This window comes from Pipra filicauda, unplaced genomic scaffold (assembly GCF_003945595.2).
Source record: "Pipra filicauda isolate LSUMZ 115617 unplaced genomic scaffold, ASM394559v2 scaffold343_size770392_pilon, whole genome shotgun sequence".
Taxonomy (NCBI): domain Eukaryota; kingdom Metazoa; phylum Chordata; class Aves; order Passeriformes; family Pipridae; genus Pipra; species Pipra filicauda.
The window spans coordinates 614,668-642,571 of NW_024104469.1; the positions used below are offsets into that span (position 1 = coordinate 614,668).

The following is a 27,904-nucleotide window of genomic DNA, read 5'->3' on the forward strand; positions in this document are numbered from 1 at the left end:
CTGGCTGCTCTTCTGCCATGCCAGCGATGCTGCCGGTGGCAAGCTGCCATAGCAATACTCTCCAGCATTCCCTCCTGTCCCACTCATCTCTGTTCCCCCAAGCCTTGCTGTCTTCTCCCTGCTGCCCCACAAATAAAACGTGCGGCACAACACCCAAAATTTAAACATGCTCCTAAAGGGCTGTTCATCACCCCAAGGAAGGAAAGGGGGCAGAAGTGGAAGCCCACTCCCAAAAACCATCATCCCCACCCACTTCATAGGCGAGGAGCCTACTCTGGACTCAGGTGCATCACATCTCACCTTGCCCAGTCTCAAGGTGCAACAGAGGCTGCCAGACTTGGAGAATAGAGGCCCCTCTAGCTGCACCCCTTGTCATGCTGTGGCAGGCAAGGATACTTAACATCCTCACCTGTCCCACAGTGCCTGTTCCATGGTGGTGACATGCACCACCTGCCCAGCCCAGCCCAACATTGCTGCCTACAGGTCAGAAAGCTCCACGAGCTCTTTCTACATTGTGGCAGTGCCAGGTTTGATGGGAATGGTGGTCCCAGATTCTTCTTGCTGTATCCTGGCTGGCACCTCCTAAGGCTCTGATCTTCAGCTCCAGTCAGCTTCCACTTCAGGCAGGTCTGCTCTGCTGTACCAAACTCACTGTGGCTTGAATCAGAGACAGGATCCTGCTTTGTTTCCTGTCCTAGAAACTCTCCTCCACTGCTGTGATATGCCACTAAACAGTTACCCAACCCAGGGGGTAAGCAGAGCTCCTCTCGCTTTCATCTCTCCCACACAAGATGCAAGGGGAAGACAAAGGACCCTCTTGAACAACACTCAGGGGTGTGATACCTGCCAATATCTTTAAACAAATGAATGTAATGACTTCCTAGGCAAGAAAAAAAATAACTTTTAAAAGCTCTGCTCCTCTCCCCATTCTGCCCTTTCCCAGATGTAGTAGGGCCCACCACAACCAGTTACATCACTTGAGGGTGACAGCAGAAGCTAGCAAAGCCTCGGTCCTGATCCAGGATGACTCATGGAGCACTGGAGGCCATGCAACTTCCTTCTGATGCTATCAAACATGTCTTGCACAGCTAAAAATAAAGATGGGCCAAAACTGCAGAGCCACATCTTGCTCCAACATGAAACTTTGCAATGCTCAGTGATGCTGAAAAATCACCTGAGCAGGTGGAAACCAAAAAGTGCAGAGAGGCCAAAAGTCTTGGGTGTACTAAGAAGGGAGAGGCCGGGAGGCCTCACCCTGTGCTGTGCTGGGCTGAGAGATGACAGTGCCAGAGGGCAAGGAGCCATCCAGCCATACATAGAAGGCCAGAGCCAGGCTCTCATCCCACTCTGCTGTGAGCTTTGGAGTATATCCACATCGAGAGGTTTCATGGAAGACTGTTTTCTGCAACGCATGCTCCCATCCAATACATCTGGAATTGGCTGCTGTGAACAGGAAAGATGCTGCATTTTTGCCAGGAAAAGGTTGGAAAGCTGCAGCCTGCTTCCCACTAGGCAACACATGGACACCCGCAAAGCGAGGTCTAAAGGGTATTTCAAGCTAATGCTAAAAAAAGGGGGCACAGATACATCTGATATGGCTGAGACATTTTAGGTGAGTGAGGAATTAGAAGTTCTTCCTAAGCCCTGGGACACTATGCCCCAGCAAAACCTTCTCACATGAGGATACGGGAGTCTCACATAGCTCTTAGCAGGGAGCTGCAGGATCACACACAAATAGGAGCTCAGAGGGACATCAGCAATGTTCAGAAACCTAAAATAGCCTCAGCAGATGATCCTCTGCTCCATTCTTGGGAGCAGCAAGAACCGAACAAGGATCCAGCTGTCCCAACACTCCCATGAACAGGGTCTTTGAATGCCCAAATTACTTGCAACAGAGATGGTAGGGCAAAAAGGGGATTTCTTGCGTAACTCCAGTCCAACACTCACAAGGAACCCAGAGCCCCACCTCTGAAGGAGGGGTAGCATTTTCTTGTGATTTTCAGAGGAAAGATGATCTACTCCTAAATCAGTTGGTCAGACCAAGGGGCAATGGCAGCCCACATATACAAAAGAGCAGGCTGAAGGATGTTAGGCTGACTGCTTTCTGTTGAAGATATAACCTCCATTTTGCCCAGCCTTTGATTTTCCCAGCAAAGCATTCCATCCCATTCCCAAGAGAGGCACTGTGAGTCTGTCCAAGGGTCTACAAGCTTTAATGGCTTCCAGATTACTGCCAGCTGCACTAAATTAAACTAACACCATTAATCCAGCCCAAATATAAATTCACTGATATCACCTGGGTCAGGCAATATACAAATCAGAGAAGAGGTTCATGCCATGGGCAAGTAACAGGAGAAGCTGCTGCTCTATGCATATATGGGAGATTTGCTGCCCATGAAGATATCAAGCTAGTTGGTCAACAAGGGTGAGTGGGAGAAAAGTGTGTCCAACGCTGCCCCAGAGTAGCCACTGAACAGGCTGCTCAGAGAAGCTGTGGATGCACCATCCATGCAAGTGTTCAAGGTCAGGTTGGATGGGGCCCTGAGCAACCTGGTCTATAGGAAAGTGTCTCTGCCCATGGTGGGGGGTTGGAATGCAATGAACTTTAAATGTCCCTTCCAACCTAAGCCTTTCTGTGATTCTGTGGTGAGCCCTTTGTTAAAATGCCCCTTGTTAAAAGGCAGGGGAACCCTGACAGGATGCTGTGAACTTGGTGGACTGGGATCTTCAAGCAGCTCCAGCAGAACTGAGTGCAAACCTTTTCTCTGGTCTTTGCCACATACCATGTCTCTTTTTCATCATGATGAGTGATATAAAGTCCTCTCATCATGGAGCAGGTATCAGTTACTGCCACAACCCAGCTGGATAAAGGGTCAGTCGCTGCATTGTGTGATCAGGAATCTGCAGCACAGAGCACTGACATGAGCGAAGGACTTCTTCCTTCCTTCCTTTCAGCTTCACAGGTAAATCTATCCCTGCCTCACTCGCTGTGGGTACCACTTCAGCATCAGGCTGAAGGGTGAGATGGCCTCAGGCCCAGTTTCCAGCTGTCTCTGGACAGGCCCCAACTTCCCTGGCAGACACTTCGGAGGAAGAGCAGCAGAGCCTGGGGAGCCAAGCATCCTAAACTACTGCTTCCCCATATTCTCTCCCAGCCAAATCACACCTCAGCTCTAGGGCAAGGTGCCTGCCCTGTTGGAGGCACAGTGCTGATGAGGACTCCCTTCCAGGTGAGAGCACGCCGTGGAGGTGGGGCAAGCACTGCTGGACCCTAGGCAGGCACAAAGCACCCACAGACAGGGCAGGAAGCCCACAGCCATCCCACTATGCTTCAGGCTGGTTACCTCAGAGCAGGTAACATTTCTTGCCAGTGGCAACACAAAGACCACTGGTCCTCTTGAAACCCTTCACTGTCACTCTAAGCCTCATACACCAAGGCCAAGCTACAGAATCCTGGGAAAATGCAGGCAGAGCTCAACTGCTTCTAATAGAGAGCACGATTACGTCTGCCACAAGCTCTGGGTGAAGTCTCAGCTGGGTTCAGGTGAAGGACAGCAGAGAACAGCAGTTGGAAAATGCTCCCATTCAATCCTGCTGGCATGCAGAAGGACAAGTGCAGCAAACAGCACGGACTGCCAGTTCCCAAGGGTTTAGAACACACCAACCTTGAGCTCCTGACAACTGTGTGCAGGGTTAAACAGTCTTAGCAGCACTGGTCACACACATCCAGGTTCCCTTTGCCACACTGGCAGCCAGGTGGGAGGCAGGAGTACCCAGCAAGCCTTGGCTGTGTGGGTACTCACCTCACCTGGGTGACACCTACACTACACAGTTATCCCTGTGGGCCAAGGGGAGGAGAGCATGGGGTTCCTTGCTTCAGCCCTGGTGAAGGGAGGGAAGTTGGTGATGATTGAACGGTGCTAACCTTCATGTAGGGCTGAAGCAGATAGAGAAGGCAGCTCTCAGCTGTCAGCACCTGCAGTGTGGTCTTGGGGTTTCTTGTTCCAGCTGTCTTGAATCACCTAGAAAGACAAGTGCAAGGACACAGGTTCAGCTCAGCTGGGGAATACCCTGCCCATGCAGGAACACTGGGCAGGCAGTAATTGCTCACCTGAGCCAAGTGAGTTAGTGGCCCATGCACAGAAGTGAGAGACCCCAAGCACCCCACCACTTCAAAGACTCTGCCATATCTTTTACCAGAGGCCATCCTTCCAGCTGCAGCCCTGACTCTCTCCTGGGATCCAGCTATTCCCCCAGTTCCCTGGATGGTTGGTTCTCCAGAGAGGGCTGCTAAGGTCACAGCCACTATCCCTCTTCCCTGGATTTCAGTGGGAAGCACAGGCCTCTCTGTGCCCTCAGCTTTGTTCCTCTCCACCCACGCAGCTGTAGGTTGCTGCACCACACGAGCTGTGCCGGTACCCGAGTGGGTGCGCTGGCATATGGTTTATCTGCAGGAGCAGGCGCTGGCTGTGGTCCCCACAGGCCACCTGCTGAGCCACCCCATAGGGACATGGAGCCAGGGCAGGGAGGGACAAACTCCACTGCTGGAGAGACACCCCTCCCAGCAACCCAAACAGACCAAGAGAAATCCAACGCTGCAGCGTTTCCCAGGCTACAGTGAAGGGGGAAACGACAATTGCTTAATAGAAATCTCCGAGAGGCCTGCCAACACCATCACAAAGATGTTGTTTAAGTCTCCTCCCCAGGCTCCCAGTGCTATAATTACAGACCACTGGAGATCACACTCTGCTAGGTCCTCATGCCTAGCAGGTCCTGAAAATGAGGACAATACCCGCCTCCCCAAGATCAGGTCTGACATTCCCCTGGCCTCAGGCATGATGAGCAAAAGCTGCTTAGGGGCAGTCCCCGCTCCCCAGCTTGGCCTCCTGCACAGGCAACCACCCTGTCACACCCCCAGCAGCACAGCCCGGCTCCAACCAGAGCTGCGGGCAGCCAGGATGGCAGTGCTCCAGGAGCACAGCCCTCACATGCTGATGCAGGGAGGCACTGCCACACTTACTGGGACACCAGCTCTTAAAACAGTCATGAAAGCATCCAGAAAGTTTGTGCTTAATGACACCTGCACCAGCATCCCAGGAGATGTCTCACCTGGAAGCTGCACTAGCCAGTCACAAGGGCTCTTTTTGGACAGCTTATAAGCAGAGCAAGCCCCAGTAAGCGTAGCTCGAGTATATGTAAAGATTCATATATTTAAAACCCTCCACCAATCCCGTGCTCTACCACACTGTCTTTCAGAGAAGGCTAGAAAGGCGCTAAGCCTGAGCAGTGACAAGAATTGCTTTGGACATGGCTGAAGTACTGCCACCCACATACTGCTGCAGCACAGGAAGCAATGGCAATGTATCTGACAGGGATGGGTTGAAAACACTCCCCAGGAAGAATGCAATTACCCCAAATGGACTGAGGCCAGGAGATCTGGATTATCACCTCAGCTCTTGCATAAAGGGCTTTGCATCTTTGTTCACTTCCAACAAGAAGAATCACAGGGTTGACATCAGCCCTGGCCCAGGATATAGATTTGTTACTAAAAAGCAATTTGAGCTGAATCACTAACTTCCCACTTTGCAGCACACAGGACTCCTTTGAAGGTTTCCCATCCAAGTATTGTTCTACCATCATGCTGCTTAGCTGGCGGGTTGTCCAGGCCACAGCACAGGCAAGTATGACTGCAAACCACTGGCCAGTCCTGAAAAAGCTCTCTGAAATGCAGAGCATGTGAGTTCAGCTGCTCTTCATTCAGGATTCACAACCAGCTGAAGACGCAGACGGAAACAGGGGGAAAACATGTTAATTGGCAGCTGGGCATTCACAGGCCAAGCAAGGCAGACTGTGAAAGACAGGAGCAAAGCCAAAGTGAGGATGAAGACTTGCAGAGAAACTTCTCAGTCAAAGAAAATAATTTTTAAAGCAGGCCTCAAACTTCGTGAGACCAAGTTCTCTAGAGCTTATATTCACCTGCTTCACTTGGTCACGAGCAAAAGCAAAATCCAAAAACAAAGGAAGAGAGCTGGTCAGGGAGCAGAGGTGCCAGGCACTGCAGACAGAAGGAAGGATCAGAAACATGATCACATGGTGTTACCAGGACACAGGGACCCACACAGCCGGTTGGAGGAAGGGGGTCCCTGGGAGTGATGCAAGATGGAGAGGCATCAGGCAAAACCCTCTCACAGAAGACTCTCACTAAGTAAGGTGCAACAACCTCACTAAGTAACCTGCAAGTAACCCCCCACGAGCCATCTGTTAACATACAAATGTCTCCTCTCAGGATTTCTCCCATGCTGCCCTTCACACCTGTCCTGCTTCAAACTCAACTCATTAATTCCTCCAGCTACCAAAGCCTCTGATAATTTGATTACAGATCCATTGACAGTGTGCTGAGGACACCACTGTTCTAACTATACATCTTCACTTTCTCCTTTCACATCTGTGGTCCAACCAACCAACAACAGGTTTTCTTGTTCTGCATCCAGGAAGCGTCTTGGCCCCCAGGCATGGTGCATTTCCACACAGCACGCGATGGTGCCAAACAAATCTAGCAGAGGACAAACGTGGGCAGGCCCAGAGCAGTAAGGGCAGGTAAAGGATTCTGGAAGAGTCAAGAGTCATCAACTTTGAAGAGTCAGATCAATAACTATCCCCTTGAATCACCCTCAGAGGCAGTGAGCAAAGTCCAGGTATCTCTGGCCTCTGTTACTCAGCACAGCCATGCAGAAATGTGCCCCCTGGCACAAGCAGCTGGTAGCAGACCACGAGGAAGACCAGAGACACAGATGTGCTTCTCTGCCCTGAGAGGTCCCTTGAACTCAGGGAGGGAATCTCCCTTCCTTCTCCTATTCCACATGCTCAGAAACAGTTGAGGGAAGAGGAGCTGGGAAAGCTCAGCACCACCAGTTGAGGGAGGATGTACAAAATGGGGTCTTCAGCAGCTTTGGAGGAACCCATCAGGAGTGAAAGAGCAGTAAAACTAAAATTATCTGTAATTCCCTAAAGGCCGTTTCTGCAGAGGGCAGACATGAAGAACAGAGCATCTAGAGCTGCTCTGCTCAGTTTGCTGAAAAGGCAAGGAAGCAGGAGAGCTCCTCAGCAAGCTGTGCCTCGAATAGCAGGGTTCCCAAAAAGGTGCAGCGACTCCACCAGCTTTCCTTCTGTCAGGGGATAAGAAACCTCTCACATGGGGAACAGAAATAAGGCAGGTGAGTGGCAGAGCTAAAACAGCCCCAGCCCTGCCCCAGCTGCAGCTGGACCTTGGTCCACAAGCCCAGCTCCCCAGGGACCACAGCCCTACAGCTGTGGTGACAGCAGGACTCTGCTGTCCCCGCGCATCCTGACCACCCCAGGCTCCAGGGGAAGGGACGTGTCCAGGCCTAAGAGAGCCAGCAGGAATCCAGCGAAGCGTTATGGGGGCAGCGGCTGCAGGTGAGGCGAAGGCAGGTGCCGTGTCCTGTGCCGTGGCAGCAGTGCCACTCGGATCCCAAGCCCTGTACGAACCTCCCAGCTCCCACCAGTGCCCTGCCCTCAGCACAGGGAGCTGCATGCTGGGACATGTAGTCCTTACCAGGGCCCCGCTGCTCGCTCACGCCGAGACCCGCACGGTGGGAATTACTGCTGTGAAACAGGGCGATGACGAGGCTTTACAGGATGATTTCATCCTCCCCGTCCTCATCCTAAAGCCCAGCCCTGCCGAAAGCAACTCTAGCGCTATCACACTGGGAGTTTTCTCCTGTTCCACCTGCCAGACCTTGTTCACCTCCTCGTGTGTTACCAAGTTCGCCAAGACACTCCTTTGTGTCAGGGTTCAAGCCTGCTACGCTCTCCACAACTTCCCAACTTCCCCCCTTTGCCAAGGCTGAGAGACATGATTCAGGGAGAGGACAGGTCTCAAGCAAATTTTTGCTTGTCTGAGGTTTTTAAAAAGGCACTGTGTGGAAGCGACTTTTAAAATACTCTTAAACACAGCACAGCATTCCTCTACCATATCCTTTCCCCAGCAGCTGCAAATACTACACACCTTCCTTAAAAAAAAAAAAAAATCAAATAAAAGGAGACTGGAAAGGCCGGAGGCAAATGATAACTGATGGATCGTGTTCACAGGGTGGGTTGTGAGCAAGCCCACCTCTCCGGCTCCCACCACGCAGCGATTCCCTGTGCCTTCCCTGGCACACGGCACGTTCCCAAACGTGACACCCGGGACTGCCGAGCGCACGCTCCCCGTGCGGTTCCCGTATAAAACCAGCCTGAAAGCCTCGCCAGCTCGGCAGCCGCAGATTTAGGGTGGGTGACTGTCCCCGCTGGGCCCTTCCGCCCGCGGCTGGCTGTCACCAGAGGGCGGCGGATGCCGGGGTTCACATCCGCCCACCCCGCACCCCGAGCCGGGGGCCGGGAGGGACCCCCGGGGCAGGTGCCGCCCCAGCCGCGCCTTCCCCTCCGCGGGGAGACACGGCCTCACTGCCCCGGGGGCAACAACCCACCCAGTCCCTGCTGGGTTTGGGCTGATGCCCGGGGGAGGAAGAGGAGGAGAAGGAGGAGGACGGGGAGGCCCCACAGTGCGGGCAGAGCCGCAGCCAGGCTGTCCCATGCCCGTGTCACAGCGCGGAGGACGTGGCCTTTTGGTGGGCGATTCCAGGGGAAGCGCAGCCTCCCTGAGCTGCCGGGGGCTGTCAGCCAGGACCAGGGACATCCCCCCAGCACAACCTGCACCCCCCTCCGGTCCCTCCTGCCTCCCCCCAGACCGGCCTCTGACAGACATAGCCCTCCCGAAGCCACAGACACCCCCCACCCCCGAACAACCAACCCCCCCCTCCCCGCCCAAAGCTCTGCGGTCACACGGCCGCCCGTCCCCGCCCGCCCCTGCACCTCCTGCCACAGCTTCCCCCGATGCCAGGCCCCTCGCCGGTGACAGCGCTCCCGGCTACACCCCGAATCCCGATCACGGCCCCCCCCCAGGTCACAGCTCCCCATCCCGGTCATGACCTCCCCAGTTCACAACCCCCCATCCCGGTAACGGCCCCCCCGGTACTGCCCGGTCACGGCCCCTCCCGGTCGTGCCTCCTCCTGCTCCCGCTCGCCCCTGCGGTTCAGGGCCCCCGGTCCCAACGGCCCCCCCGAACCTTCCGGAACCGGGGGGAGGGCGGCGGGGACGAGGCGCACGAACCCTCTCATACGGCGCAGGGGTGGCCCGTCCCCGGCGGTGCCCGGCCGTGTCCCGCGCCCCCCGGCCCTGCCCGCCGCGGCCCCGCCGGACCCACCAGCGCCCCCTCCGCCGCCGCCGCCGCTGCGGCCCCGACTGTGCGCGGCTCCCTCCGCTCCTTCCGGGTGCCGCCGGGGACACGCCTCCCGCGCCCGCCCCCCGCGCGCTGATTGGTGCTCTGGGCGGGGCAGGGCACGGGGCGGGGCGAGCGGCGGCGCAGCGCGGCCAATGGGCGGGCGGAGCAGCGGTGACGCGCAGCACTGAGGGCCCGCCCCCTCCACGCCCCCTCCACGTGCGGGTGTGTGATGACAGCGGGGAAGGGGCGGGGCCGGACCAGACGGCTTTTCATTGGCCAGCGGCGCGGGCGGGGGCGGGGCCTATCCCGGCCCTGGGCGGGGCTGCGCCCCCCCCCCACCCCCGTGGGGACCCGGGACCCCCGACGCGACTCACGGGCACGGCGTGTCCCGGACCCACGGGCACATCCCGTCGCCATGGACACGGCGTGTCCCGGACCCACGGGCACATCCCGTCGCCATGGACACGGCGTGTCCCGGACCCACGGACACCCCACATCGCCATGGGCACGGCGTGTGCCACCCCACGGACACACCCTTGGGCACAGCGCGTCCCGGCCCCATGAGCACCCCTCATCCCCACGAGCATGGCATGTCCCACCCCACGAACACAGCAGGGTCGCGGCGTGTCCCGGTTCCACAGGCACCCCCACCAGCCTCACAAACGTGCCATGTCCCACCCCAGAGACACGATCCCCTGCACACCCCTTGGGCACAGCTTGTATCAGCTCCACGGGCAGCCCCCCACACCCACGGGAATCCCCCATCCTCACGAGTACGGACACACCCACGGGCACAGCGTGTCCCAGCCCCACAGTCACCCTTCTCCCAGGCCCACACGTGCGATGTGTCCCAGCCCCACAGACACAGCTCTCCCCTGGTCCCACGGGCACAGCCTCTCTCAGGTGAGACCCACGGGGTGGCCCTTGCCCCACAGACACGGTCCAAGTGGAACCACTTGAGTGTTCCCCACCACCCAGGTGGTGCCAGTGCCCCCTCCCACGCAGCCAGGCTGGGAACTAGCAGTGCCAGGCTGTGCCAGAGCTCACCGTGGGTGCCCGACCTGTGGGAGCAGCTGCCCCCTGGGATGTGGCTGCTCAGGAACACCCTGAAGCCATGAGGCAACCGGGCTCTGCCTCAGGGACCCCGGCAGGACCCACTGCCCCGAGGCGCAGCAGCCCACAGCTCAACAACCTGACCTTGGGCCACTCAGGTCAGGGAAGAGATGCCTTGACTTCAGGAATTTTGAGTGAAACTCGGTAAAGATCAGTCCCCCAGCCGACTCACCTTGCTCCTCAGCGAGCTGCAGCTGCAACACCACTCTAAAAATAGTGGGGACCAGCACTGTCAAATGATAAATATAACCAAGATCTCGTCTTCTGACTGTGCTAGCGTGCAGCAAACTGGATGTGAACTGGCAGCACACTGGCTGCTGAATCCCAGTGCCCCCCTCGCCTCGCTGCTGATCCCGGGGCATTATTTTCGGAGGTGCCGTCATGGATAAAGCTGTGCTGGTGCTGTCTGGGAATAGCCAGGAGCAGGGGGACAGCAGGACGGTTGGTCCTTTCACAGCCCTGTCCTGCACGTGCCTCTCTGCAGGGAGAAGTGGCAGCTCAGTGTGCTGCTACGTGGCCATGGAGCAGCTGCCAACACGAGACCTCATCTTCCCCTGGGGCCTCAGCCTGTTGCTGCAGATTTCTTGCTAAATAACCCCCGCTGTCCCCAGATTCAAGTTGTGGGCCATTAAAGAGTATTTAACGTATGGAATGTTTTAACTTCTGAGCTTACTGACAGGAACACGCGATCCTCCAGTGCTCCTGTTTGTTCAGGAGGCACTGTCTCAAACCACACGTGTGCAGGTGCTTGTCTCAGGAAAAGCCCAGGAAGCTCAGTTTCCCCACACCCCTGTTTGTCCCTCACAGTGTGGGTTTCCTACAGACTGCCAGTGCAAAATTTAGCTTTTCTGCCCTTTGACCCTGTGTTCCATCTCTTCTGAGCTGGTAAGAAACTCTGGTGTCCAACCAGGACAGGAGCAGAGGCCACAGAAACCAGAGATAGGCTGAAAATGGCTCAGTTCCCATCACACAGCTGCTTTCACAGCCTCTGTTTTCCAGTGTGAACTGGCTGAAATGAGTTCAGGGTTAACAAATGGTTAATGAACCTTTATTGGCCTGAACAGGAACTGAACTGGAACAACTTCAGTCACAACTGAACCCACCGTGGAGCTGAAACCAAAAAATTTGCTGGTTCAGCTCCTCGACTGTGGGGAAATATGGGCTCCTTTGTCCTTGACAAGAATAATACATTTCTGTTTATTGTGTGGGCAGCAAAGGATTAATAATACCCCAAGTTATTTACCTCCTGCTTTTGAGTGCTGAGGGTTTGTGAGGGATGTCCCTGCTGAGCACACTGTCCCTTAGCAACCTCCCCTGATTTTTAAAACATGTTCTCATTCCAGAAACAGGATTAAGGAGCAGGACATAGAAGTTCCTTTTAACAGTCTGATGGAGCGAGGGTGTTCCCGCTCCTCTTCCCATGGGGCAGAACCTCAATTGTGGCCATTTGACAGGAACAGTAACACAGGCAGAAGACTGTAATGGTTCAGAGAGCATATGGAAAAAACTTCCAGAGGCTTGGAGGGGTTCGGGATTGGGGGAGTTTACTGCACAAGCCATACTGGTGCTTTGCATAGGGCAGCCTACCCTAGGGCTTGCCAGAAATGGGCTATTCCTACTCCTTGCACACCCTGAGGACTTGCCAAGGCTTCACAAGGGTTGGTGAAGGCAAACAGGGAGGTTTAAGCACATTAGGCATGGCTCTGCATCATGGCTGGCCACCTTCCAGAAGCTTGCTTGCCGGGAGGGCTGGGAGGAGGGTGTTTCCCCAGGAAGATGAGGTGTCCCAGGCAGTGCACAGTGGAATGACGTCCTTCCGTCATGAGCTCTGCTGCCCGCAGGGCTTCCCTTTGAAGGGTGCACTGGTGAGGTGACTGGGTGCTGGTGAGTTCATCCCTGGGTTAGCTCCCTCCTGGAGCTGCCAGCACCACCCCAACCCGCCAGCTGCAGGCTGGGGCTGCTCAGCCTGTTTGCCAGGCTGGCTGCTCCCACCGGAAAGGCTGTCAGGTGCCAAGCTCCAGGGGCCTGAGGAGCTGACAGCAGCAAGGCTCCTGCCTCAGTTTTAATTTAATTTAATAGTTTTCATCACTTCAGGGTGACGTCCCCATGCACACGCTCATTTTGTTGGTGCGGGCAGGTTTCGCAATCGTGAAAGCACCTTCAAAAAGTACATGTATCATCTCCCAGAGCAGATGGGGCAGGATGTGCCTCTGTAGGGGTGATGCCACCACTGCATCGCCTATGTGCTGTCTGTGTTGGCAGACTGGCCCATGCTACACAAGCCTGATCCGACTCCTTGTAGGTAAAGCAATAAAGGACAGAAGCAAGCCTGGAAAGACCTGGAGTCCTGCCAGAGAGAGATTGTGGGGAATTTTAAAAGGCCCTTGGAGGAAGTTGGTGGAAATCAGCTGTCACATTGCTCAGGGCCCCTGGCAAGCCATGACAGGCTGGGTGGGGTGCAGAGCAGAAGCAGGGCTGGACCAAGTGCCCTGTGGTGACTCATGGCCTCATCCCATCTGGCAGAGGAGATGGAGAAAGCCCAAGGGGCAGGTGTGCAGAGAGGACCATTGGGTGTCACTTCCCATATTAATGGTGTGCTGCACAGCCACCTCTTTTGCCAGGCTGCCGCAAAAAGGCTTTTGCTTTTTTATCTCTCACAGCCTCAGCCCTCTGAGTGCAGCAGAGAGATGATGGCTCCCACAGCACTGCCTCATGGGGTTTTTGCACTTCTCATCCTCCCTGTGTCTAGTAACTAGAGGAGACAGAGGCCAAACCCTGCCTCTCTTTCCCTGAGACTGTGACAAGGAGGGGATGCATCCCAGTGCCCTGTGGTGCTGCACTGGAGCCAGGGAATATCCCTGGGGGAGTTGTGAACTATTGCTGCAGGACCTTTCCCCTGATGGAACCTGTTTCTACAAAGTGCTTGGTTTACCCGTTTGACCAAAATGGATGTAAAACTGGAAATATGAATCCAGCTTGCAGATTTTCCTGCTTGAAGAGCCCTCCACCTCTCAGGGTATGGGTGGTATTCCCTTTTGGCGCAGTGGGAATACCTCCATGTATGGCTCCGAGCAGGCCTTGAGATCACAACTGAGCTGAAGTCACTGTGGCACCCTGATTGAGCCCCTACACCCACCAAAGCCTCATCCCAAACTGGAGGCATCTGCTGGGATCCAGAGCTCTGATGGGAAAGGAAGAAGTGACAACACTACCGAGGAAAGATTGATCTGATACCATTTTAACAAGCAGTGGTGGTAAGGCCAGGCAGGGCTGCTCTCTTCCTCCCGTACCCACACAACCCTCATGTCTCCAGCATTGCCTCTCTCCCATCAGCTGCCTCCCAGCACGTTTGTAGAGAAGGGCAGCACCATGACCTCCAGGGGATGGGGAGCAAAGGGACCTCAGTGGCAAAGGCTGGATGACCTGCAGCTGGATGCAGGTCATTAATCCAGTGCTACAGCCACAACACTTTATTGCTGCTTTGTGTCTGAGATCTGAGACACATGAGGGGCCTTCCAGAGCCAAACTGGGTTCTTGGTTGTGGGCAACGCTCAAGAGGTCCATCCTGCAGCTGCTAGCAGAGTATGTTATGAGGGATGAGAGCTGTTGGCTGCAGCTTGGCAGGCTGAGGATGCTCAGCAGGAAGAATTTCTGGGCAGCCCAGGGCAGGGATCTCCAGGCATGGGGATTTGCAGTACAAAGACACAGCAGATCTGATGTCATGTCCTGCTCTGAGCAGGAAGTCAGGCTGGGGATCTCCCTGCCTGTCCCTTCCAGCTGTACTTGGGGGGTGCCCAACTGCCATCCCGTAGCCAACACTGGAACAACACTTGGGGACCATATGTGCCTGCTCAGCACCAGCGAAATAATCCCTGCTCATCCTTCACTGCAGACCTCCCACTGCTGCCACTTCACCGCTCAGGATCACCCATTGTCCCGGCCAATTTGACTTCACTTAATGGCCCTCTGCCCTGACCTGCAGCTGGGAAGTTGTAGGGCGGGCTGTGGGTTTAGGATGGCAGCAGGGACAGGCTCTGAAGAGGGTACTGATGGTCTTCGTTGGCTCCCAGAAGAGAAGTGCCTGGACCAAGTAACGGATTTGGGAATGGGTCCCTGGCTTGTTCCCCCTGCAGTTTCCTTCATGCCTGCCTTGAAAATAAAATTAAAAAAAAAAAAAAAAACAACAACAAAAAAACCCCTGAAGGCACTGATAAACTCTGTTTACCCACCCAGATAGCATCGGCTCCAAACAGCCAGCAGGCGCGGGCTGTGCCCGGGCTGGTGCATGCCAGGGCTGCCTGGGCTGGGCAGTGACATCTCTGCCTTGCTTCTGCATCCCCAGCCACGTGTGTGAGCCAAGGTTGATAGCAGGAGGCGAAGGTCCCTTGGCGTCACCTTGGCGGGGTGGCAGAGGCTGGAGCCACTCAGAAATGCTTCTCAGCACTGTGGGCTGTACCAGTGCCACAGGCTGCTCGCTCGCTGCTTGCACTTACCTTTTGGAATTTTGGCGTTTCTCCCTGGCCGTGCTTGGCATTTGGGTCTGAGCCCTCCCACTGAGCTCTGCAACTTAGAGGGCTCACGGGGATCCTGTGCCCCCCAAGTGCCAGCACACTAGCATGCTGCACCCTGTCCTCCAGCTCCTGGGCATTTCCTCAAAGACTCAGTTGCTGAATGGCAGGGCAAAGATCTGCACAAATATGGGATTATTGAACCCCGGGATATGGGGGAAGATGCTCCCATGGAGGGACAACAAAGCCCCTTGCCTGCTGCCAGGGAGGTGCTGAGCTCTGTGGGGTTCACCTGGGAACTGGAGGCTGGGCGTGTATCCCCATTCAGGTCACTGAAAATGTGTCTCTTCCCGTGCCAGGCTTGGTCAGTGGATGCCTGTTGGCACAAGGTGGCAGCCCAGCCCAGCTTATTTTCAGCAGGGCCATGACCAGCACCTTTGCAGGGGGGATCTGGGCTCTGTCATGACCTGCCAGGGTGGCCCCGGTCCCCGCAGGCTTGGGGTGCGGGTCTTCAGTTTGGGGTGCTGCCCTCACCCTGCCACAGGGTGAGGAAGGGACAAGCCCTGCTGCAGGAGACAGCCCTGCCCATGGGCAGCCAGGGGTTGCATCTTCACTGTCCTTGCTCTGCTGCACCTTCCCTCTGTGAGGGGATGTGGGGACAAAGGACACACTGGTGGGCAACAGTCCTGCAGCTCCTGGACTAGGGAGGTTCTCAGGGTGAGGCCACACCAGGTACACAGTTGCTACCAGAACCTTCTTTGAGGGTTTTTCTGAGCAAGAAGGCACAACATAAGCATGGGATAAACAAGCCAGCACAGCAAAAGGCAATGAGGGGCTCTTCTCTGCCCTGGGATCTGCAACAACCAGCCCAAGGTGGGGGTATCAGGATGCATTAGAAGCATTAATGGGCTTCTCACCCTGATGTGGCCAGGCACCTCCAGGAAAAGGATGTAGAGAGTTTTTTTATAAACTATTGATGCTGTGGGGAGTCCATTGTTTTGACACAACTTCTTACCTCTTGGGGCTCACTGCATTCCCATGTCCTGTTGTTTCCCTCTGAATGTGGCAGGTTGGAGGCCGGTTTATGCCTGAGTCTCCCTGTGAATATGTTCGACGATACAGCCGTGAGGAGGCACGGCAGGTTCCCATTTCTTCCCTCCATCTGTGCTTGCTCTCCAGGTGCATTTTTGTGAGCAAGAAGAGCTGCAAAGTTCCTGATATGGGACTATTCAGGGGATCTTCCTGATGGTGCCTGGCTCAGTTTTTGGAGATTGATTATGCAGGACCCTGGAGCAGCCAAAGCTGCTCTTTGTGCCTGCATTGTTGGACTGATTTCATTTTGTATGTGCACCCTTTCCCATTTTCTGTTTGCTTATCTGTAACGGGGACACCATGAGAATGCTATTGGTGTGACAGACCATGGTAGAGACCTTGTCAGAGACCCACTAACATTTCCTTTGGGTTTACAGCCAAATCTCGTGCCAGACCAGTTTATCCCCCTTGCTGTTGTCATAATCTGAGCCTTGACTACCTAAGGCTGAGAGCTGGGCACCCTCAACCTTTCCTGTCTTTGCAAGACCCCACTTTCCAGGCACTGTACCTTTGCCTTAAATCCCACTTTTTTTCTGTAGGAGTTGCTCCTAGGAACTCTATCAGAAAGGTGTCTTACTGAGAAGTCGATCTTCCCCTCTGGCATCTTAAGCTCATCTCCATCTACATCTATAGAGGAAACCAAATCAGAAGGAGCCTATGGAGCAGAGAGTCAGATCTGAGTAACCTGGTCTAGTGGAAGGTGTCCCTGCCCATGGCAGGGGGGTTGGAACAAGATGATCTTCAAGGTCCCCTCCAACCCAAACTGTTCTGTGATTCTGTGATTCCATGATCTGAAGGATGGGCTGCTGTGGCTGCCAGCATTATCAGGCAGGGCTGGGCAGCACCAGCAAGCTGCTGCACTGCCAGAGTGCCTGTTGGCATCCCAAAAATACCTGTCTGGGCATTCAACTGCAGACAACTGTGCACCACGCTCAGATGTGCAAACACACCCAGCACCACCGCGTGGGCATGTCTATGCTCACAGGGAAGCAGGTAGCAGAGAGGACAAACCTTCCTGTCCCAAAACACAGCTGCTCATGGCCTGTCACCTCTGCTGCACCGGGCTGGGACCCTCCTCAAGGTTTCAGTGTGCTCCATGCATGCATTCTTCTGTCCGGCTGGAGCTGAAGAATGCCCACACTGGCTGTTATTTCTGCCTTTTCCCACCGAAAGGGACATTTGGGAACAAACTGCTCTCACTGGGCCTTTTCAACTCCCAGTGCCCGGCTCTGTCCTTCGTTTCAGTGAGTGCACTCAATCCCTCGCCAGGCTCTTGGGAGGATTGAGAATTAAACGATGCAAAAATCCCTGCCAGCTGCCCGCGCGGGGCTCCCGGGATGAGTCTCACCGGCTCAGCGCGGGCGGGTGCACAATAAACGAGGTCATGGCCACGGGGGAGGCAGGAGCCTTGGGCCCCATCTCCAAGCACTACGGCTGACCCCGTCCCAGGAGCACCTGCCAGGCTGCAGATCCCTGGCACTGGGCTAGAGAGGTGCAAGGGGGCTCAGGGGCTACGTAAATCCCTCGCACCCGTGGGCTTTGCACTACAGTGGTGAAGGATGCTGCAGCCATGCTAGCAGTGAGAGCAATGTTTGGAGAGTGGTTTTGGGCTCTCTGAAACAATTTCCAGCCCAGGTGACCTACTTCCATATCTTTCGCACTTATATCTGGGGTAAAAAAAGGGCATACACAGGATAGCTTTTTATCAGCAGAGCTTTCCAATGTGAAAGCCCAAGGGCCAGAACAGGAAGAGATCACATCTGCCTCTTTCCAGGTATGGGTGGCTGCAGTGGGAGGCACTTGGCTATTTTTGGGCTACTCATCCCCAGACTGTGCTCTCTGAACATGCCCTACAGTGACAAGCCATTTCCAGAAGCTGTCTTCTCAGCTCAACAGGGCTGGCTCTGGATTTTCATCTCTGGTGGCTGCAGCTGGAATAAAAACACAGGGCAGCACAGGGTACATATAGCTCTCATAAAAATACTGCTCTGCAGCCACTCATCCACTTCAATGCTGAATGGGTGAGGGAAGGAAAGAGGATAATGTTCATGAATTAAAGTTACAGCCCTTTCCTCCTCCATTACTAATCCCCATTCAGATTTAATCAGACAAAGAGTCCTCGTGGTCTGAGCTATTGCAGCAACAGCCCTCTCCAGAGGGGCTGTGCCTCAGCAGCTGTTGTGCCAGCTCACAGTGAAAGGACAAATGGTGGCTTTGAGAGGTTGTGATCTGAAACACAGCAGCAGGTAGAGACAACGCCAAGGGGCATTGGGAAATATGTCAGCCAATGCCACATGGATTTGAGCCTGCTAGCAGAGCTAACCAGTCAGCTCCCATTTTGGGAGTTTTGCAAGAGGAATGTGGAGGGACACTGAAAAACTCAGAGATGAAAAAAAGCAGGCAGTGGAAAACTGGGAGAGCTGGATGAAAAATGAGGGAGGTACATGTGGTTTCTCTTTAGGACTGTGCCAGCCAGATGGGTCCAACATTTGGCTGGGAAAAGATCCTTTGCCACACAGTTCAGAATAGCTCCGATGGGAGCTTTGAAGAGACTCCTTCCTCTGAGGGAGTGGGAAAAGATTAGAGGTGCTCTGCAGAAGGCATTTGCAAGACCTTGGTGCACAGAAGGACCTGGTTTGAAGTTGGCATATTGCTTATGGCCTGAAAAACTGGCAGGATAATATTTTTTTACTCCATCATGGAAGAACTTGATGAATATGAAGAGCTCTGCCCTAGCCAAGTTGAACTTGAGGCCGTGGGATACACCCATGAGGAGAAAATCATGGCAGGTAAAGCTTCTTTTTGGGCAAAGAAAGCCCGGTTTGAGATAAAAATGCAAATCTGTGAGCATGAAGCTGTATGAGCTAGTGCCCATATTTAGAGGTAAAGCATTAGATTCATTTCATCTGACATTTGCCTTCCTCTGAGGTAAGGCACACAGGCTTCCTTAGCAGTCACTGAAGAAAAATAGATATTTTGAGGCATCCAATCTAGATTGAATATATACTTGAGGGTGACGAAAACTGTTACCAAGAAGTGTTTGCATGGATTATAAAGAGGGACACATTGGGAAGACCTCAGAGACAGATACCCAGGCTGCAGACACCTGCATTTGTAAAGCTAAATCCTGACCCAGAGCAAATCCCACAGAAAGCCCAGGGGGATTCCTGCTCCAAAGGACACTCAGAGGGAATGAGAAGTGAGGACACAGAACACAGAATCGGAAGGAAAACAGGGTCTCCAGGAGAAAAATATGGTCAATGATCCAGTGGTGATGACAGAGATGACAAAGCATCTGCTCACCCTCTAACACTGCATCAGGACTTCAGCAGGACCAAGACAGGACTAGAAGATGTCCTCAGGAGCTCTGAAGAGGAGCAGAGCAGTTTTACAGGTTTCCACAAACTCAGTGTCAGGATAAAGCCAGCCCTCCTGCTTTTGCCCTATGGCCAAAGCACTGGCACAGTCCCACCTCTGCAAAACAGCTAAAGCTGCCCATGTGGCCGTATGAACATGCAAAAATGTAGAGATGACAAGGCTGAGAGCATCAACAGCCTTGGAAGAAGGTGCAAGGTTGAGTTTTGAGAAAACCCTGCACGGAAAGGGAAAGTTTTTTTGTCTTGGTTTGCTTCTGCAAGAGAGCTGTCTGCTCCTGGCTGTGTTGCCTGTTTGGCTCTTGGCTGAGATTCCAGCATGCATTGCAACCTCTTTTTCCCTGCTGTTGGGGAGAGCTCATGGTTTGGCTAATGGTCCAACACACACCTAAAACACTAGAAAAGCCCTGCTCTTCCTTACAGAAAGCTGAGACAGGGTACAGATCCTCCATCCCCACATGCAGATGTATCTAGTACTAAAACTTAGAACACCCCACGGGGTGTTCATGTTGGCTTCGCGGTGTCCTGCAGTTAGGGATTTCAGTCTGTAAAAACTTACTCTGCCAGAACTGAATTGGTGAGGCCACAGGGAGAAACTTTCACTAAATAACACCAGATGTGGGCAGTTTTCTGGTAAACCCTCAGATTATGAGCAACCCCAAAGAAACATACTAGTTTTGACCTACAAGGCTTCTTGATACTTCCAGCCTCTGCACTAAAATCTCCACATCCTGCAGGGACATATGCACTTTATTGCTGGTGCATGCTGACTTAGCAGACCCTTGGAAAAAAAGCAGGACTTGGGTTGCTTGGTAGTTTGATTGGAGACTTTTAGAGAAACTTGTCTGCCTTATGGGAATGTGCAGACAGGGATGCTTTTCTTCTACATCTGTGTTGTCTCTGTAGGGGATCCTGGTGCCAGAATATCTGGGTGATTTTTGCAGTCAGGCTTGCCATGAATGCTGCAGGCTGTCATCAGCCTGAGGAACTGGGTTTTCCCCTGTGGATGTGTCAGCCAGGACTTGGCTTGGAGGGGCTTCTAAATGCAGAACACAGCACTGGTGTCACCAGATGGAAACAGGAGGTTGGCTGGATGAATGCTGCAGACTAGAGGGGAATTGCTGGATATAGGAGGAGGCAGATGATGGATAAAAATCTGTGATAGAAGCAAAAATCTCTTTACCTGACACCTTTGTGTGAGCCATCAGCATTTTTGTAGGTACAGAAATATTCCATGGGAGATAAATGGTTGGTAATTAAGGATCAAAAGGCAAGGAAAAATCATGGCATCTGCCTAAAATTTCCCGCATTTTGTATGCTGACTTTTCTTAGGTTTGTGCAGTTGCAAGTACTCACCATTTTTCCAAGCAGCATTTTCTATGTCAATGCATGTAGCTCTGAACATGAAAGCAAACAGCATCTGGAAGCAAACTACTTCTAAGAGTGCCATTAGGAATTTCAATTCTGCAAACCATGAAATGATCCCTAGCACATATAAATGACTCTGCCAATCTGTTTCTTTCCTACTCACTAAGCATAACAATGACACTGTTTATTTTCCCAGTTGGGGGTCTTGCTGCTTACACCTCGGCTTTAGGAGCAAAATCCAATCAGCATCTCCCCAAATGGTACGAGGACTCTGACTACCACAGGCAATATCCAGGCCACCCAGGAAATACCCAACCTACAGGCAAGCCATAAAAAGTGAAGTTATTAATAGAATTATAGAATCCATCCAACGCTCCTGACATGGGCAGGGATGCCTTTCAGTGGACCAGGTGGCTCAGAGCCCCATCCAACCGGACCCATCCAACACTTCCAGGGATGTGGCACTCACAACTTCTCCGGGCAACCTGTGCCAATGTCTCATCAACTCATAGTAATGATATTCTTTCTAATATCTCATCTAAACCCACACTGTTTCAGTTTGAATCCATTCGCCCTTGTTCTGTCACTACATGCCCTCGTAAAAAGTCCCTCTCCATCTTCCTTGTAGGCTCCTTTAAAGTGCGGAAGGCCGCAATCAGGTTACCCCTAAGCCTTCTCTTCTCCAGGCTGAACAACCCCAAATCTCTTAGCCTTTCCTCATAGGAGAGGTGTTCCAGCCCTATAATCATATTGGTGGCCTCCTCTGGACTCACTCCAACAGAGCCATGTCTTCCTTGGGACCCCAGAGCTGGATGCAGCCTGCAGGTCAGTCTCACCAGAGCAGAGCAGAGCAGAGGGGCAGAATCCCCTCTCTCACCTGCTGCCCATCCTGCTTTGGATGCAGCCCAGGACAGGATTGGCTTTCTGGGCTGTGAGTGCACATGGCTGGGTCATGTCCAGCCTCTCACCCACCAGCACCCCCAAGTCCTTCCCAGCAGGGCTGCTCTCAGTCTGTTCATCTCCCTGCTCATACTGATTCACCAAGCTCTGCCAGCATTTGGTCTCCCACTGGCAATGGAAACAGCCTTGTTAATGACTAGAAATCTTGAAAGCATCAAATAATTTACAGACAGGCTCCCTAGGGAAGAGGAATGGCATATACAAGCAGTTACCTAATCATGGTCTAATTACCCATCTGGAATTTGGCCAGGATGCTGAGGCTAAGAGCAGTACCCTAAGGAAAGGGTTGTAGGGTCTCTGGTGAGTAGACGAACTTGGAATCCTGGTTCTGTACACTTAGCAGAAACTGCAAAGGCAGAGAAAGCATGCCTGGTACTGCCAAAAAACCTCTCTCGGATAAGCAAATGACATTGCAGGTAGGTAACTTCTTCACAGCCTCATATTTGTAGAAATTAGACAGCCACCACTGCCTCCCAGCACATCTTAGACACCCCAACAATTAATTGTTAGTGGCAGGTTTTGGTTCAGATGGTGGGCCCTATTTAACCTTATGCTCGGAGTTTCTGTCATGATCCTATCACTTGTATTGATGGATGTCACTACAGGCTGTGTGGCTTCAGTGCTCAGTGGCGAGAAACTTCACAAATGGGGACAAGGAATGGCATCTCAGAAGACTGGGAAAGTTTCCTATAGGTGATGGGAGGCTAGGCCCGAAGCTGCTCTCCAGGCCCTCCTACTCAACTCCGCTTTCCACTGCTGCACCTGACCTCATCTCAATGGCGTTACTCTGCTGCTGCCCTTTTCTCCAGGACTGTTCTGCTTTTGTGTCGCTTTCCTCAGTGAGAATCACCAGTTTCTTGCATAAGACAAGACTTGGCAAACTCGTGCCAGTTAAAGGCACTGCCTGCATCCACGGCTGTAGGCTCTGAGAGATGCTTCAGCTGAGCCCTTCTCAGGCAGACGGAAAAAGACGAGGAAGAGGAGAAGCAGGGAGGGAAATGACAGCCCTGGAGCAAAGCAGGCACTGCTCAGAGTGGAGATGGGGGCTAGATGTGTCAGTGGCCCCTGTTCCTTCCCTTTGAGTGGGTTTGGATTTGGACAAGCCTCCCAGGTGAGATGGGAGGTGGCTGTGGAGTCATGGTGTACTGCAGAGGGTACCAGGCATTGCAGTGAGGCTCAGGGCTGTCCCACAGTTACAATGTACTGACCAGGGACTTCTCACCCTTCCGTTTTCCCAGCTTGCTGCCAAGGCAAACCTCGACCGTGGCAGGATCCTTGCAGACCCCTTATCACAGCTCCAATGTTTAAACACCATATCTGTCCCAGGCTGTTTCTCTCCAACCTTTGCTGGCTTTCCTAAGCAACTTTATGTAACCAGCTGGGTTGGATTTCCACGAGTGTAGAGCAAAGGCTTATTGCCCTCTTTTGTTGCTTTATGATAGGAAAGAATTTTGGAAAAGCAGTATTTTCCTCTTTTTTTGTTGTTGTTTGTTTGTTGTTATTGTTACTTTTTTATTTTATTTTTTTTATCCTCAGCTCTTGGAAGAAGCTCAAAGATCTCATGAATGTCGTCTGTTCTTATTGTAACATAAAATGAAAAATGATAATGTCCAGTCAAAGAAACAGTTTTGAATTTCACTTTTGTATTGCTTTTTGTTAATTTATTTCATTCAAAGATGTGAAATAGTTCCTAAATGACACCTGTGCTGTTCAAGCTGTTCCTGGGGAAGATTTCAAGAGGATCCTCTATTTTTGTTAATCTTTCAAATCCTACCCTCTCAGACCTGCCAGCAGGGGTACAAGGTGAAGTTCAGCAACACGGCAATAAAGAGTTATGGTCCATAAAACAACAACTTTCAGGCTGTATTGCTACATCTTCTGTGACTTATCTTCACCCACAGTTCTCTGTTATTAAGGGAACTGTGCCCCACGGCTGCCAGGCAGGCTGTATTGTGGACACAACTACATAAAATCCGAAGAGCTGTTAATTTTTTTTGTTGCTGTTTAAGAAAGAAGCTTTGAGGGAGGGAGTAATGGGGAAAAAAAGTTACGATTTGTTCAGTGAGATGTTTCCTAATTACTACTTACCACTTGTCTTATAGCGCAGTAATCAGCAGCACAGTGCTAAACGTTCCATGGACATTTAATGAAATGGATAAGCTTCTCTTATCTATGCATTTAAAATTCTTTTGAAAAGGATTTTTCTAAATCCTTTGGAAACAGGGACAAAAAAGGGAGTACAAATGTGAACTAGAGAGACTCCTGGTGAACTGAGAGGACAGAACTGCAGAATATTTGCTTTCTGCACACCCCTCTGAGGAGACTGGTGTCAAAAACTGTCACAGTAGGGCTTTTATTCTGCTTTTATTCCTCTAAAAGCTTGCAGGAGGGAGAGACAGCCTGCCTGCCTGCCTGCTTTCCCCCCATTCTTCACGTAGCAGGAAGGCATGGTACACATGCACACCGCTCGAACTCCAGCACGTATAGAAGAGCTTAGTTGGAAGGTTAAACAGCCTGTTTGCATAGCAAGTGCCCGTCATTTACCCTCTTCTAGAGGGCTGGTGGCTCTCCTAAACTGTGCAAGGTTGGCCTTTTCCTGCTATGTATTTTATTCCCCTAGAAAGCAAATTTTACAAGAGCGCTATGAAAGTTGTCCAACAAAAACCATGTTCCACAGAAATACAGTTAAATACCCTCCCATATTCTTCACGGGTCTTACTGAGGCACTTTTTGTTTTATTGTAGAAACCTCCCTTCTTTCCCTGCTGCTCTCAGATAGCAATTACACTACGATACAAAATCACGCCAGAGAGGAGAAGCCCTGGCCAGCTGCTCCACAGCAAAGTGAGAGTTATCCAGGATTCCCAAGGGGGATTTCCCTTATGTCTGTGATACTCTTTGCTAGAGGTTGACTGGCTCAGTGGCTTTTGACTGAAGTGCTGGGATGGGGATGCCAGTCAAGCAGACAGAAGAGTCCTTTGCGGTCTCGCGGTGCTTCTTCTTCAGAGCCGATTGCTTCAGCTGTATTTGCCAACAATTTTAACTTTGACAAATAGCTCCTCTTTTACGTCTGACAAATGTTCATCCTCAGTGAATAAAAACTACAAAAGCAAGAGAAAAGCTATTCCCCTAGGCTTCTCTATTGAAGGATAACCTTCTGCACTCCTCAAATGTCTGTTAATGTAAACAACAAAAAACTGAAGACACAGCTGTAAGGTGGGAAACAAGCCTAACTGGGGTAAGGGGTTTTACACTCTTGGAAAGGGAAAATATCTGATTTATTTAAAGTAAAATTGTTATCTCCTCCTTTTGTAATAGGGAAGCCATGGCTCAATTTAAATATGAATCCAGTCAAAGAGGAGTATGGAATAGCAGAATGGGTGTCACCTGTTCTTATTGAATCAGAAGGTGACCATCTCACAGGACTTCACAGATCCCTATAGTTGATCTGCAGCATTAACACTGGGAAATACTGGCCTGATCTCAATGTGACCAGTTGTGCATAATACATATACCTAATATTTGAGAAATGCTAACTTAAACAGAAGAGGTGCAGCAGCTGAGAGAGTTGGGAGTGTTTATTCTGGAGAAGAAGAGGCTCAAGGGTGACTCTACAACCACCTGAGAGGAGGTTGTAGCCAGGTAGGTGTCAAGCTCTTCTCCCATGTAACAAGCGACAGGACGAGAGAACATAGTCTCAAGGTGTGCCAGGGAAGGTTTAGGTTGGATGTTAGGAGTAACTGTTTTCAAGAAAGGGTGATTAAACATTGGAATGGACTGCCTAGAGAGGTGGTAAGAGTCACTGTCCCTGGAGGTGTTTAAGGAAAGAGTGGACGTGGACCGCACTTAGTGCCACAGTCCAACTGACGAGGTGGTGTTCTGTCATAGGTTGGACTCAATGATCTCAGAGGTCTTTTCCAGCCTAGTTGTTTCCGTGATTCTGACACACCTGCTTTTGAGGAAGCAGCAGTAGTGCCACTGTCCTTGCTGGCTAAGTGAGGGATCACTAGCAGGCATCACCAGTCCTGGTGTGCATGATCAGATCCTGGGGAAGTATCCCTGTTAAAGTCTCTACTTCCCACAGACCCTGTGTTGCTGGCTTTGCTGCTCACTGCTTGGATAAAGATCCCACACTGCATGTGTGTAGCCCTGGGTGTAGCCTGCAGTATAATCCTACTGTGTCGCTCAAGGACAAACTGCCCCAATATGAATAAGAAATGTCATATTTGGGATGCTTGGGATAATTGTATGAGAAATGGGTTCAATTCTATCGACTCCAGCATGAGCAGTTCTAATTGAAAGATCAGTTCCCATGGAAGCTGCTCTCTTATGTAGAGGGTTTTCTCCTTGAGATGAAAGGATGCTTCTTGCCCCTCCAGTCTTTTGAATATGCCTCGTAATCTAAAAGCTGGCAGATCTCTTTGTGCTGTTTGAAATGGAGGCGACAGTGTCCACGCATGTCATCACCGCTAATGTATTTATAATCAGGACACCCTTTATCTTTAATACCTCCTTCCTTAAAGAAATATCACCACCTCCATTTTGTGGGTGGTGAATTAAGGCACAAAGACTAAACCCTACCCAAGTGCTCATGCTACTTGTGGAGGAAAGCTAAATGGCTGCAGAGAGTTCTTGAGCGTGCCAAAAGGAAAGGCTCAGTACAGGGAATTCAGTGGCACGGTAGCCAGTTGAGCAGGATAGTTGGAGAGACACTGATCCAAGAAGCACTTAAACTTAAACCATTGGTTAATGCCTCTAATTGCCAGACCACTGTCACCTCCAGATGCCACCAATCTTTATGAAAACCAAGACTGGGACACTGGAAAGAGGAGGCCCTAAACTGCAGCCCAAAGTTTGGCTGCTTGTTTGGTGGAGGTTGCTGCCCTGCCCTGTTCCTCTCGCTGCCCGGCAGGTGCAGAAGTCCTATCTGTTCTGGGACCTTTAAAATTTTTTTGGGTATTTTTGAGTGTTAAATCCAAATATTCTGGTTCATATATAACTGAGAGACTGCAGGTTGCTTCCCTGCATGTTTCAGTGCATGTATGTGGTGTTCTTTACCTTGTGCGCTGATTATTGGCTGCGATCCACTTCAGGGGAAGGTGCATTTCAGGATGATATTGAAATGTCTCCTGCACATGGGTAAGACACCACACAGTATTGTGAAAGAGATCCTATGATCCCCTAGTGGTTATGCAAACGTTACATTTTATTAATAAAGAAACAGATCAGAAATACCGGTGAAAGCCATTTCGGTAGCTTGTTATTTTACAGTCAAATAAATATGAGGGCTGCTTTCCAATATCAGAATATCAATCAACTGCTTAGTCTATATTCAGCACTGAATTCCTGCCAAATGTCATAGGGTAAATTAAAAGCTTTTTCTCCTTATCTTCAGAGCTTATCCCCAAAAAACAGGTCTGAGATGATTTTTTTTTCAGTTGCATAACAGTAAAAAATGGTTTAACAGACCTAAACCCTTTCATTTAAAATAAAGCCCACATGGGTTTGCTACACACTAAGTTTCAGCTTGAGCCATTCTCCAGCAACAAATACAAAGCTCAAAAAATGCAGAAGAACAAGAAGAGAAGATGCAAACACAGCTTACTTAGACTGCAAATATAGGTACAGTATTGCACTCTGAACAGGGAAAGTACAGTAAATAGGCAGGTATAAAACAGCTGGCAAGCTGCAGTGAGTGTAGTATCACCCATTTATTACTTTCCTATTCAACAGCAGGTGAACCGAGACCAATGGCTGGGGTCTGAGTAACCAGAAAAAATTAACTCCTGCTCTGCAGCAAGAGAAAAATCAGGTATTACTTTAGAGTTGGCAGTAATGCCTCCTTTCTGAGTTTCCAGAGTACTTCATTTGTTGCTCAGAAAAACATATAGTTTCAGTGTGTATGAAGGCTGCTGTAGTGTGCTCGCTGCACTGTATTTTTCCTCTTTAATCTAGTAGAATTCTCCATTAAAAAAAAATACACTGCTGCCTGAGCTACGAGAGCACATGTCAGCTGCAGAATTTATATCTGGTCTGCTACAACAGACCAGGGCTTTGCTTATAGTTAAGTATTTGTAAACCTGGCATTCCTTTTTGTGGATTTATAGGAATAAACCTAGAAAGATAATTCATGTTTAAGAGCATGAGGACAGTGCAGGGTTTTTCTTTCCTCTTTCTACTGCAGTATTTTTATCACTAAACTATTT

General features: G+C 51.6%; 1 protein-coding gene across 2 annotated transcripts in view; it reads right to left on the bottom strand.

The window, feature by feature from the left end:
- FAM214B (family with sequence similarity 214 member B) overlaps positions 1–9,341 on the bottom strand; it is a 39,514-nt gene extending 30,173 nt beyond the window's left edge. For both annotated transcript variants that reach the window (XM_027722229.2, XM_027722231.2), the window contains exons 1-2: positions 9,267–9,341; positions 3,926–4,022 (exon numbers count right to left, since the gene is read on the bottom strand). The gene's annotated coding sequence lies outside the window, so the exon portion shown is untranslated. The remainder of the gene's footprint in view (positions 1–3,925; positions 4,023–9,266) is intronic.
- Positions 9,342–27,904: the final 18,563 nt, after the last annotated feature.